Source organism: Podarcis erhardii (assembly GCF_964252035.2).
Source record: "Podarcis erhardii genome assembly, chromosome: 6".
In the NCBI taxonomy this organism is placed as follows: domain Eukaryota; kingdom Metazoa; phylum Chordata; class Lepidosauria; order Squamata; family Lacertidae; genus Podarcis; species Podarcis erhardii.
In genome coordinates this window covers 51105697-51117754 of record NC_138510.1, presented here as the reverse complement: position 1 = coordinate 51117754, position 12058 = coordinate 51105697, and the positions used below count along the sequence as shown (strand labels likewise).

At 46.5% G+C, this 12058-nt stretch overlaps 1 long non-coding RNA gene across 5 annotated transcripts in view; it reads left to right on the top strand.

Annotated features, from left to right (window-relative positions):
* Positions 1-12058, top strand: part of LOC309343745 — a 52278-nt gene that overhangs the window by 6411 nt on the left and 33809 nt on the right. For all 5 annotated transcript variants that reach the window (XR_014157372.1, XR_014157373.1, XR_014157374.1 and 2 more), the window contains 2 exons: positions 6727-6866; positions 10244-10376. This is a non-coding gene — a long non-coding RNA (uncharacterized lncRNA). The remainder of the gene's footprint in view (positions 1-6726; positions 6867-10243; positions 10377-12058) is intronic.

The window sequence follows — 12058 nt, the reverse complement described above, 5'->3', positions numbered from 1 at the left end:
ACAGCAACATTCTCCTTCGCCTTCTCAACAATTTGCCCTGTCAAAGTAGATTCCTGTATCAGATCCTGAATAATTTCTGTATTGATAGCCACTTTTTGTCCCAAGTTAGTCACTTCTTGTCCCAAGTTATCAATTTTAGTAGTCATGACATCTGTCTTCTTGTGGAGTTGTTCCAATGAGTGACTTATCTTGCATAATGCAATCACTAAAGCTTCTTCTGTTGACATTCTGTTGATTTAATTTTCAACACTCTCTCCTGCAGGCTTGCGTGATCCAAAATTTCCCCCCTCTTCTTCTGCTTCCAAGGGGGGTTTAATAGTTTTAATCGATGGAAGTTTAATCCTTTGCAGAAGACTTTCCAAGACCTTAGCTTGCAGCGTCTTTGCTTCAATCTTCAATACAAAAGGGGAAGGCGGACTTCCTGTTTAAAACCTTCCCATTTCGGTGCCAAATTAAGACATTTATAGATCCAATTTTCCATTCTACTCATGGGTAGTTGTTTAAAATCGAATTGTCCACAGGAAAAAGTCAGCGCTCTCCGGCAACAGCAATGTGGCTTCACTCCGTGAAAGAAGCAATCAATTCGAGGCACCGCGCCGCTCACCCCACGTCGCTCCGGATCCCCGAAACCGGGTCTCCTCGCGAGTAGGGGAGGCGCAAAAGGTGCCAGCCGAATCCCAGGTTCACAGGCTTCTCCCACCTGTGATTTTTAGTGGGTCTCCGCCTTCGCCGTGGCGGCCAGACCCTGTTTCCACGGAGTAAATTCCTCCCGATCAGAGGAATTCTGCCATTACCAGAGGCGCTAACCCGGAAGTCTATTTCTTTCTCTTTTTTTCTTTTTTCTTTTTAGCTTTACGAGCACAGATAAGCAAATGGACCTCTGGCTTCAAATCACATTTGCCTTAATTTACTTAATTGTAAAAATTATATATTCAGTGCTTTTCAACACTACCATGGTGCAACAATCTGGATTAAGGTGTGTGTGTGTGTGTGTGCGCGCGCGCGCATACACACACATTTCGTCTTTCGGGGGGAGTTGCGGGAGGGGGAAGAGCTATCAGAATGGGTGGTGCCCAGGTCACTCTTGCCAAAATCTCCAATTGTGCTGACAGGTTCTAAAAGGTTGTCAATCCTAAATGATTGACATTGGAGTGGTTTTAGCTGGAAGCTATAGGCTATAAGTGGTGTTCTTTCACTTTCATGAACATCCCCACGCCCCCACAAAAATGGCCTACAGTATACCATGAATATTTTCTCCCAATGATGCCTAAAGGACATCTAGCTAACAGACTATGCCATTTTGTACCTTTGCACATTTACTTCTGATTTGGGAAGAAGGTGGATTTGCCTTGGGAAAACACACCTACTCCCACAGCAAAGGAGAGAGAGAGAGGCAAATGACAAACCAGACCTCACTTTCAGAGAAATAGCTCACAGGTGAACTGCAATTGTAGCTTCAGGTCACTAACATTTGCAGAATGCAAGAGCCACTATTATACCAGACTACAGTGCTAGAACAGTGGCTTATGTGACAGCTTCAGTGAGGAAATGCTGCAGGATGCCTTCTTTATGTGAATGAGCCTGGTTGTAAAGAATGGCTGTGGTGGTGGTGAAATCCTCTGATCTTAAAAATGTAGGAATTTAAAAATCACTAGAGCATAAGTACAAATGACTTGTAGCCTTTTTGTTTAATGTTTCAGATTTATTTACTTTTTAATAACATCACATGTTCCATCTTTTCTCTTTAACCATGAGGACTAGAATGTGACTTTTAGAAAAATGAAGTTTGGCATTCTTGGGATAATAACAGGAGCTCTGGCTATACATAAGTGTTACTTGTGTTGTATGTAAGCCATGGGATATTTGTTGCCCAGCCTGCCAGACATATAAGCAAGTACAGTGGCGTAGGAAGGGGTGTGTGATGGGTGTGGGCTGTTCCGGGTGTCATCACTGAGGAGGGTGACAAAATGACAAAAATGTGAGGGGTTTTTTAAAAAAAATTGGGCTCACTAATTTTTTTAGTTCAGTCAACAAACGCAACGAAACACAGCTGGCACTGGGCGCCATACCGTGGGGGCCGGCACTTACCGCGGGGCCTGCAGCATGCCCGAGCTGTGAGTCTCTCCTGGGAGTGACGTGGTGGCTTGGGTACCTGCAGGCTCCAGGCGCTGCCTGAAACAGCAGTGTGGGGCTTGCATCTGCCCACCGCCTCAGCCACCCTACAGTTGAGGGGGAGGTTGTGGAGAGGCTCCGTGCAGCGCGCCCTGCCTTGGCTTACCCCCCAATAGGCGGCTTGCCCTGCCCCATGGATGGCTCACCCTGCCCCCATGGGCAGCTCGCCCTGCCCCCCGGGCACCCAAGTGGCTAGCTATGCCACTGAGCAGGTACAAAGTACTTTCATAAACAGCCATTGTTGGGGATTTGTGTTATCAGTCTTGTGAGATGATTAGAGCAATGTAAATTTGTGGGTACATCCATTTCTGGTTCCCTTTTTGCCCCACAGCCCCTGAGGTAGAATGCTGAATTATTTGTGAAAGGAAGTGGTCGCTTTTACTTGCTCATGAGTATTTCTATTCAGTCTAATAGAAGAGAAATGGGCTTTTAAAGTCTCCAGGGACCTTGCTTTATAGATGTAATTTACCTTCAAAGTGTCTCAGATATGCCGCTAGAGAGAATTTCTAAGAGTGCAATTGCATTAGGTATGAATGCAGAAGGCAAACTACAGATAAAATGCAGAAGACATTAAGAGAATCAAGAGGGAGTGAGAAAAAGCTAAAAAATATGAAAGGAATGAAACATTATAGAAGTAAGGAAAACAAAGACTGAAAGATTGAAAGACTGAAAAGAGGCTGCACAGATTCAGCTAAAGCATGCTAACAAGAGTGATCTGGAAGGGAGAGAAGAGGATGTTTCAGTGGTATGTGAATATTGGGAAACATGCAACTAAACTGGGCCTTTTATTCAAGAACATGTTAAAGTAGTGGACTGAATTATTTGATGGTATTTTTCCTTGTACGTTAAGTGCAAAATTGTTAAAATGCTTGAATAAGAAGGAGTGTATATGCGACTCAGGCATTTACAGATTTAAAGTTAGAATGAGCTGGAGTGTGCCATTATTCTTGGTCTCATGCATCTTTATTACCGTATGTGGTATGTCATAGCAAAAGAAACCTATGATATTATAACACTCTTTGCTCATTCTCAGTACAGTGGTACAGTACCTTGGTTTACAAACTTAATCCATTCCAGAAGTTTGTTCTTAAACTGAACCCGTTCTTAAACTGAGGTGTGCTTTCCCTAATGTGGCCTCCCGCCACCAGTGCCCTTCCACCCTTAGGCTTCCATTCTTAGACCAAGGTAAAGTTTGCAAACCGGGACACTACTTCTGGTTTTGTGGAGTTCGTAAACTGAATAGTTTGTAAACAGGGCTGTTCTTAAACTGAGGTCTTGGGTTACAGACGCTTCAGGTTACAGACTCTGCTAACCCAGAAATAGTACCTTGGGTTAAGAACTTTGCTTCAGGATGAGAACAGAAATCGCGCGGCGGTAGCGGGAGGCCCCATCAACTAAAGTGGTACCTCAGGTTAAGAACTTCCCTATACATGGCTGCCTTCCAATATCTTCTAAAAGCTGTATAGTTACTTATCTTCTTGGCTTGGGGGGTTGCATAACTCCATAGCTGCCAACATTTATCCAATTAAAATAGGGACGTCCTAAGGAAAAGTGGAACATTCTGGGATAAAATCAGAAACCAGGATGACTTCTGTAAATGCGGTACTGTCCCTGGAAAATAGGGACACTTGGAGGGTCTAGAATACTCTTCTTTCTCCTTCAACCACCAAGGGGAATGCAGATTCACCATCCCATTCTTCCCCTGGCTCTTGTACCCATTCTCCTCTCCTGCCTACTTAAACAAGCAGGATGTTTGTGCTGTTCCATAGGAGATGGAAAGTGTGAGGAAGATAATATTTTGCGAAGAGCAGGGATGTAGAAGCTACATCTGAAAAATTCCTAAGCAGATAGAGAGGTCTGTGAGTTATTACCTGGTAAGACTCTGGGGCAGAACACTCAAAAGCCAATTTTATGGTATTTGTCACATTCCGGTTCACGGGCGATCGAAGTCCTGGCTGGGGATGTTGGGACCGGGGGCAAGATAGCGGGGTGGGAGCAGGAACGGGAGTCCAGAAGACAGGAGTCAGAAAGCCTAGATTCCGAGGGTTAGAGATCCGGGAGTCAAGAAGCCAAGGGTCCGAGAGTCAAGGAGTCAAACGCAGAAAGGCAGGGAACGTGTTGTTGTGGCAAAGAGCTGAAGGGAAAATGCTGACCTTATATCCCTTCCCTGCTCTTGCCACCAGGTGCTGTGAGTTACCAATTGGCCTCACCTGTGTGGCCGTGCCTTGCCTCTTCAGAACAAACTTAGGAAGGCCCCAGTCCTGCAGAGTCCTATTGTCACAGGGCCTGGCTCTTGCACGCACACCTGACAGTACTCCCCCCCATAGGAAAATGGGGTTCCATCCCCGGTCATGGCCCAGGCTTGTCTGGGAACCTCCGATGGAAGGCCCATACTTTGGTGGGCGTGTTCACGAAGTCGGCTGGCTCCCACGATCGTTCCTCTGGCCCGTAGCCCACCCAGTCAATTAGACAGTAGAGCTTGCCACGGAGCCATTTCGAGTCCAGAATCTGGGTGACCTGGAACTCATCATGGCCATCAACCTGGACTGGCGGTGGGGCAATGCTTCAGCTGGGATACGTGAAACACTGGGTGGATCTTCAGGGAGGGGGGAAGCTCCAACTTGTAGGCGACCGGATTGATCTGCTGCAGGGTGGTGAATGGTCCCTGGTCCACCTTAGCCAACGGATGTCCAGTGCGGTGGTGTTCCAACGACAGCCAGACCTTATCCCCAACCTGGAACGCGGGCCCCTGCTGGCGCTGCCGATCCGCTTGCGCCTTATAATCTGCCTTGGCTCTCTCTAGGTGCCGTATCAGGTCAGCTTGTGTTTCCTGGATGTGGGAGACCCGATCATTGGCGGAAGGCACGAGAGCCGCCGCTGGTAGTTAGCGTAGAAAGGGCTCTGTGCCATGGAGGCATGGCAGATGTTGTTATAGGCAAACTCAGCCAGTGGCAGAAGGTTCACCCAATTGTCCTGATGGTAGCTCAGGAACCTGTGGAGAGATTGCTCCAGGACTTGATTAACCCTCTCCGTCTGGCCATGTGTTTGAGGGTGGTATGCAGAAGAGAGGCGCCTCTCAATACCCAGTCCCTTGAGGAAGGCCGCCCAGAACCGGGACGTGAACTGGGGACCCCTATCGGAGATCACCGCATCCGGGAGCCCATGTAGCCGGAACATGGGTTCAAGAAACAAGTGGGCTGTCTGTTGCGCTGTGGGGTGGCTTCGAGCTGGGATGAAGTATGCCATCTTGGTGAGTGAATCCACCACCACCAGAATGACCAACTGTCCTTTGGACACAGGGAGGTCCACGATGAAGTTCATAGAAAGTGTTGACCATGGCCTGTGGGGGGTGGGTAACGGCTGGAGGAGCCCCAAGGGTCTCTGCCGTGGCACCTTGGTCCAATCAAAAGTCTCACAGGACCGCACGTACTACTTAATGTCCGCCCGAACCCCTGGCTACCAGAAAGCTCAAGCCAATAGCTGCAGTGTCTTTGCTTATCCCCCATGTCCGGCAGTTCATGCATCATGGCACTGCTCAAGGACCTGGGTCCGGAGTGGCCCCTCTGGAATTTAGAGCTGGCTGCGATGATACACACACCCATCCCGGACATCAAGCGGCACACACCCCAGTTCCGAAGGCACCGGGCTAGTATCCAACCAGGCCTTGGTGAACGGATCCTGTCGCCGTGCCCTGCCTCTTCAGAACAAACTTAGGAAGGCTCCAGTCCTGCGGTCCTATTGGTCACAGGGCCTGGCTCCTGCACGCACACCTGATAGTATTAGCCTGTTTTAGCATGTCCTGCCTGTGTTAAAGTGGTATGGGAAGCAGCAATGGTGCCACTCTCATTATATGAGAATTGACCCTTGGTCAGGTCTCAATTCAGCATGAGAATAATGGAGCATTTGGAAGGGCTGGGAATATATTTTTAGATTGTTACCAAGCCTGCACATGTTGACGTGTCCTAGTGCACAAGTCTCCATTCACATGTTTCACAAACACATGCTCCCTATGGCAACCAATGCCTGAGGCCTGGGTCAGTAGCTTACACTTCATTATAGTGGCAGGGCTAGATGGAGGAGGTGAGAACTACTGTTGCTGTATAAGGGTGTTTTTAGGGATATGGCAGGGTGAAATGGAGGCCCAGATGCATCAGGGAAATGTTTGAATACAAAAGTCTTGGGCAGAGTGATAGCTAGGAGATGGAGAGAAAAGGAAGTAATAAAACACTAATTCATACCTTCCAACATCACTCAGATGAAAATCAGGACATTTTCATCTGAGGAATGCAAGGTGTTTCTGACTGGGGGGAAAGGGTGGTGGAGGAAATAGGTGCATACTTACTCAGTACATGCTCAGAGGCGCTACTGACATCTCTTAATTACCTCACACATAACCGGATGAGACCCTAGCACTGGGCATCAGCCCTAGTTCCCTTTCCTCCTGCCCTCTCATCCATCTTGCTAGTTGCTCAGGACTCAACCATTGCTGTTGCCAGCTTCAATCTGCACTGCAACCCTTTTAATCCCTGCCCCCCCCCCCCGTCTCTCTGAAAGGTGCCCTAGTGAGTGACATAATCACGCCGGATCATCCAGCTTGCAGATCACCAAATTGCGAGGGGAAGAGAGGCAAGATCCATGCAGATCTGATCCAAAGAACCAACCTTGGAGAGTCCAATCCACTGCGTGGATGGCAGGTGAGTCTCAGGCCCTGCGTGGCCTCTGCGATCTGCTGTTGCCACTCTCTCACTCACTGCCAGGGCAGCACTGTGAGAGGGGAACAAAGCTTTGAAATTGGGACACCCCAATTTCAAATCAGAAGCTTGACCTCATGGGCGTAACTAGAATTTTTGTTAGGGGGGACATGCCTTTTGTTGGGGGGGGGCAGAACCTCAGTTTTTATTGGTTTTTATTGATTTAAGGGGGGCAGCTCCCCCTCCCTGCCCCACCCCCACCCCCTTGGCTATGCCCATGCTTCATCCATCAAAACTTAGGAAATATTCCCTGAGAAAATTACACATTATTTTAGCACACAGAACAATCACAAAAAGCCATCTCTGGCTCTCCTCATTACTCCAAATATTTCCTCTACAAAAGGAGATATCTTGGAGAACACTTCCCCAATAGTTCTTTCACTTTCAAATCTTGCCTTAAGGGCATATTTATGTATCAATAGGGTGGGTCAGTGACCTAGATGCAATAACTAAAGTATTTACCATCTCAAAAGAATGGTCAGACTGCCCAGGTAATGCAATCAGTAAAACTTTATCAGGTATTCTGGAAGACAGAAGAGAAGCCTCATTGTCAGGGGCTCAGGAGCAGAGGCACAGGGAAGATGGGAAATGGAGAGCGAGGGCGAGGAATCAGAGGTCAGTGTAGGAGGAGATAGTGGTCCGAGGGATTCCATAAGCCTCTCCAGCGAATCGGAAGATTCACAGAAGGGAGCGCCAGTGGCCAGGGGTAGGGGGGTCCCAAGGGGAACGCCCCAGGAGCAAAGGGGGAGCAGGGACTCCCAGAGTAGTAGTTGGAGATCAGGACCAGCTTCCCCACCAGAGCAGAGTGGGGGGGGAAGGGTCCCAGGCATCGGGACCAGTACTTCCCCCACCAGGGAGAGAAGACGAGGCAGAGCTGACCACGCCTTCCTCGGAGAGTCGTACAACGGAGGGGAGGTCAGATCCGGCCAGTGTCACGGAAGAGGGAAGCAGTGATAGAAGCAGTGTAACGGTTAGGAGAAAGGTCACTGGGTTGGCGCGAGAAGCAAGTTCAAATGTAAAGGAGCGCGGGACAGCAGAGAGTGAGGATTGGGAACCGGGTCCTAAAGCACGCCGGAGACAAGGGGAGGAGCTAAGCGACTCAGCGTCGGAAGAGTCCAGGAAGGGCAATGCCCCAGAGGGCAGGAGGACCCAGAGGAGGAGAGAGCAGCGCAGAAGGTGGAGCAGGGCTAGGATCTTAAACTGGTGCGGAAGGGGAAGTGATTCAGATAGGACTTCGCCAATCTAGAGTCTAGACGTAGGGTTGCACGCTCTGGCTTTAAAATGGAAACTATACTTCAATAAAGACTTTTGTACATAATATCAGCCTGGCGTTGGTCCTCTGTGAGCTGGGACCTAGAGGCAGCCCTGACACTCATACTCATATTTCTGTTGGAGACCACTTTACAGATGCAGAATGGTGGACTTCGGTTCCCAACACAGTAGAAGATTCAGATGTTTTAAGGACCGCAGGGCCAAATACAAAAATCAGGAGGTTGTGCAATTGAATGCTTTGCCAATTTGTGGTTATCAGTAAGCTACAGTTTTTCCTCAGATCTGAAAAGAGGACAAAATCTCAATTAACTGGTTTAACTTGACCAGCGCTCTACCCCCTGCCCAGATAAATGTACAACTTCCAATTTTTAAACAAGGGTTGCCCCAGGGCGTGCATAAAATGTCATTGTTAATCTGTCCCAAGACTTTTCTTGCAGCTAAAATGAACAGTAGGGTGTCAGCCCTCCCTGGCTATGCTTAGATCTGAGGACACCTCAGTAAGAGAGCACATAAAAAGATTAAAAATGGCAGATCCCTGTAGCAATTGAGTGCCCACCAACAGTATGGTGCAGTTCCAGATAAGGATATACAACACCAATACCCCCGCTTCATCTGTTGGTAACTGCATTATTTGGAGGGATAGCTGAGGGGAGGAAGCCATTGAGAACCTTACAAAATATTGATTCATTTAGAATATTGTTGTGAAAAGTACTGAGAAATTCCTCTCAAGACATACATAAAATGGGGGAGCACTTTCATTGTGAGCACTTTAATCTTGCTCACTTAAGTGATCCATTACACATACTGATTATTGTGGGATTATTCCCATATACTGCAGTAACTCTGGATACTGGGTGGGAGTACCATAACTTCCCCCTGATGGGAGTATATTTAGCTTGATTTGTTTCTGATTACCTGCACTAGTGCTGTGCGCTCAGAGTGAAGTTGATATAAGCACATATTTGTGGGGCATGAGCAAAACTCCAGTTGAACTGAACTTCTGATAACAACTTTGAACTTGCTTCAATTTGCTGACTTGCTTTTTAGAGACATGAGCCTCCCCTGGCTTGGTAATCCAAGGAGTACTTTACCCTCCCATCTTTCTCTTGAAATTCCACACATTTGTCCTCACTTTTTATATATATATAAAAGCCTTAGCTCATGCAGCCTTTGCTCTAGCCATGACCCCAGTGAATAAAGTGAAGGCAATCTTTGAAGAAAGGATAGGATAGGATAGTGCTTTATTATTTAGTGTTGTGAGGTTCATTTATTGCTGCTGTCAGAGCAGAACTGCAGATCGGTGGCAAGTGAATTCATCACAGAAATGGTATTCAGGGGTGGTAGCTGCTAAATACTTCAGATCAAGTAGAACATCTGTGTTGAATTCAGAAAATGTATTCCTAACACTTTTAGGTCACTGCATCCAAAATGGTGGTAGTGAGCTTGAAATCTGGCATGTTCATTAGACTTTCTTGTGGTTTACACCATTTATTGTTCATTACATTAATGTATGCCCCACTCTTCTTCTCATCAATAGTTTTTTTAGACAGGCTGTCACTGTGCACTGAGTAAATAGAGGAGAAAGGCTTGAAATGGATTCAGCTAACCAGCAGTGGATCTTCTCATTCTGACCTGATCTCTCCAGGATGGGCTGTTCTCTTACCATTTTGCTATCTCGTTTGGAATTGCTATCTGATTGAAGAACAGTCATTTATAGATAAGACTAGTGGTAGATAGAAGAGTTTCAGTTTCATGGCTGGATAGTGGATTTTCTCCACCCCCAAGCAATTTTCTACTTGCCAAAAATAATTAGCATGTTAGTACTCTCTGCTGCTGTACTAAGCCAGTCATTAAAGCAACAGAAGAAGGATGTATGTACAGCTTTTCTGGAAGCATTGATGGCTTGCCCTGCATAAAGAATCCAGAGAACCATAGTACACTTCAGGACTAAAAACAAGCATTTTGAAAATAGGCCCCAAGACTGGGTCCATTATTTCCTCTACACATTTCAATTTATTTACTTACTTATTTATCTGTATTCCTTTCAGCTGTATGCAAAATATGCAAATGAAAGGAAATTGTTCAGACCTGGGGAGTAATAAGCTTATTCTAATTATTCTCCCTGCATCTGGGCAGAACTAAATCTAGCATCCACTGAGCCCCACTGGGACCAATTTGCAGGTGTGGTAAAATGCCTCCTCTCACAGCTGCTTGCCTTACCTGAGCAGACATAAAGTGGGAATTAGCAAAAAATGGAGAACATCTAAACTCCTGAGAAATAAGAAGTGGACATATGGAATATGGAAACTAAACTTGGTTATCAAGAGCTCAGAGTTACTTATTTTGTCACCAAATCTCATCTTCCTCAGTTTAATTCTACCAGACAGGCAGTCTGGTATCCTGTTGTTGTTGTTTAGTCGTTTAGTCGTGTCTGACTCTTCGTGACCCCATGGACCAGAGCACGCCAGGCACTTCTGTCTTCCACTGCCTCCCGCAGTTTGGTCAGACTCATGTTTGTGGCTTCGAGAACACTGTCTAACCATCTCATTCTCTGTCATCCTCTTCTCCTTGTGCCCTCCATCTTTCCCAACGTCAGGGTCTTTTCCAGGGAGTCTTCTCTTCTCATGAGGTGGCCAAAGTATTGGAGCCTCAGCTTCATGATCTGTCCTTCCAGTGAGCACTCAGGGCTGATTTCCTTAAGAATGGATACGTTTGATCTTCTTGCAGTCCATGGGACTCTCAAGAGTCTCCTCCAGCACCATAATTCAAAAGCATCAATTCTTCGGCGATCAGCCTTCTTTATGGTCCAGCTCTCACTTCCATACATCACTACTGGGAAAACCATGGCTTTTACTATACGGACCTTTGTTGGCAAGGTGATGTCTCTGCTTTTTAAGATGTTGTCTAGGTTTGCCATCGCCTTTCTCCCAAGGAGCAGGCGTCTTTTAATTTCGTGACTGCTGTCACCATCTGCAGTGATCATGGAGCCCAAGAAAGTAAAATCTCTCACTGCCTCAATTTCTTCCCCTTCTGTTTGCCAGGAGGTGATGGGCCCAGTGGCCATGATCTTCATTTTTTTGATGTTGAGCTTCAGACCATATTTTGTGCTCTCCTCTTTCACCCTCATTAAAAGGTTCTTTAATTCCTCCTCACTTTCTGTCTGGTATCCTAGTATATTCTAATGTCAAACTCAGTGTAGACTCTTATGTAGCCAGAACAGCACCATCCACACACAGGAGGGAAGTGTCAGCAGGCTCAGAGAAAACACAAGGTTTTCAGAGATATTTTTTTTAATGAGTAAATCCCCCTGTAAGAAGGGGGGAGAGCTCAGGGGCCACAGAAGGATAATTTCCTGAGATTTTTAATAAATGGAAAACTGGAGAGGGGCTGACTAGAATCCAGACAGATGCACTCCACACTGCAGTTTTGTTGCAGGTCCCAACTGTAGATAAACATTATCATATGTCTAGTATGGCAAATAATTTATAATAGTTATCCCATATATCTTCACAGCAGTTCTTTGAAGTAGGTCATGGTTAACTTAGCTTTACAGATGGGTAGAAATGTAGTGTTGGAGGATACCTAGTGTACATAGTTGATAGGAAAACCTTGTCTGTCCATGCACATTGGACAGCCTACAGCTAATAAATGGTCAGCTCTGTTCAATAGGGTTGCCTGATCTCAATCTGCAGAATACAGTAAAATTGCATCTTAGGCACATTTACTTTGTGCAATTTCAGCTATATGCAGTTGAAGGCAGGCTGGTTGAAATTGCACAAGTTAAATTCAAGCAAGCTAGAGACCTTAAAAGCTCTCTTTGCACCAGGTCCACTTAAGGTTACTTGGTGGATAAAGAGTTTTTA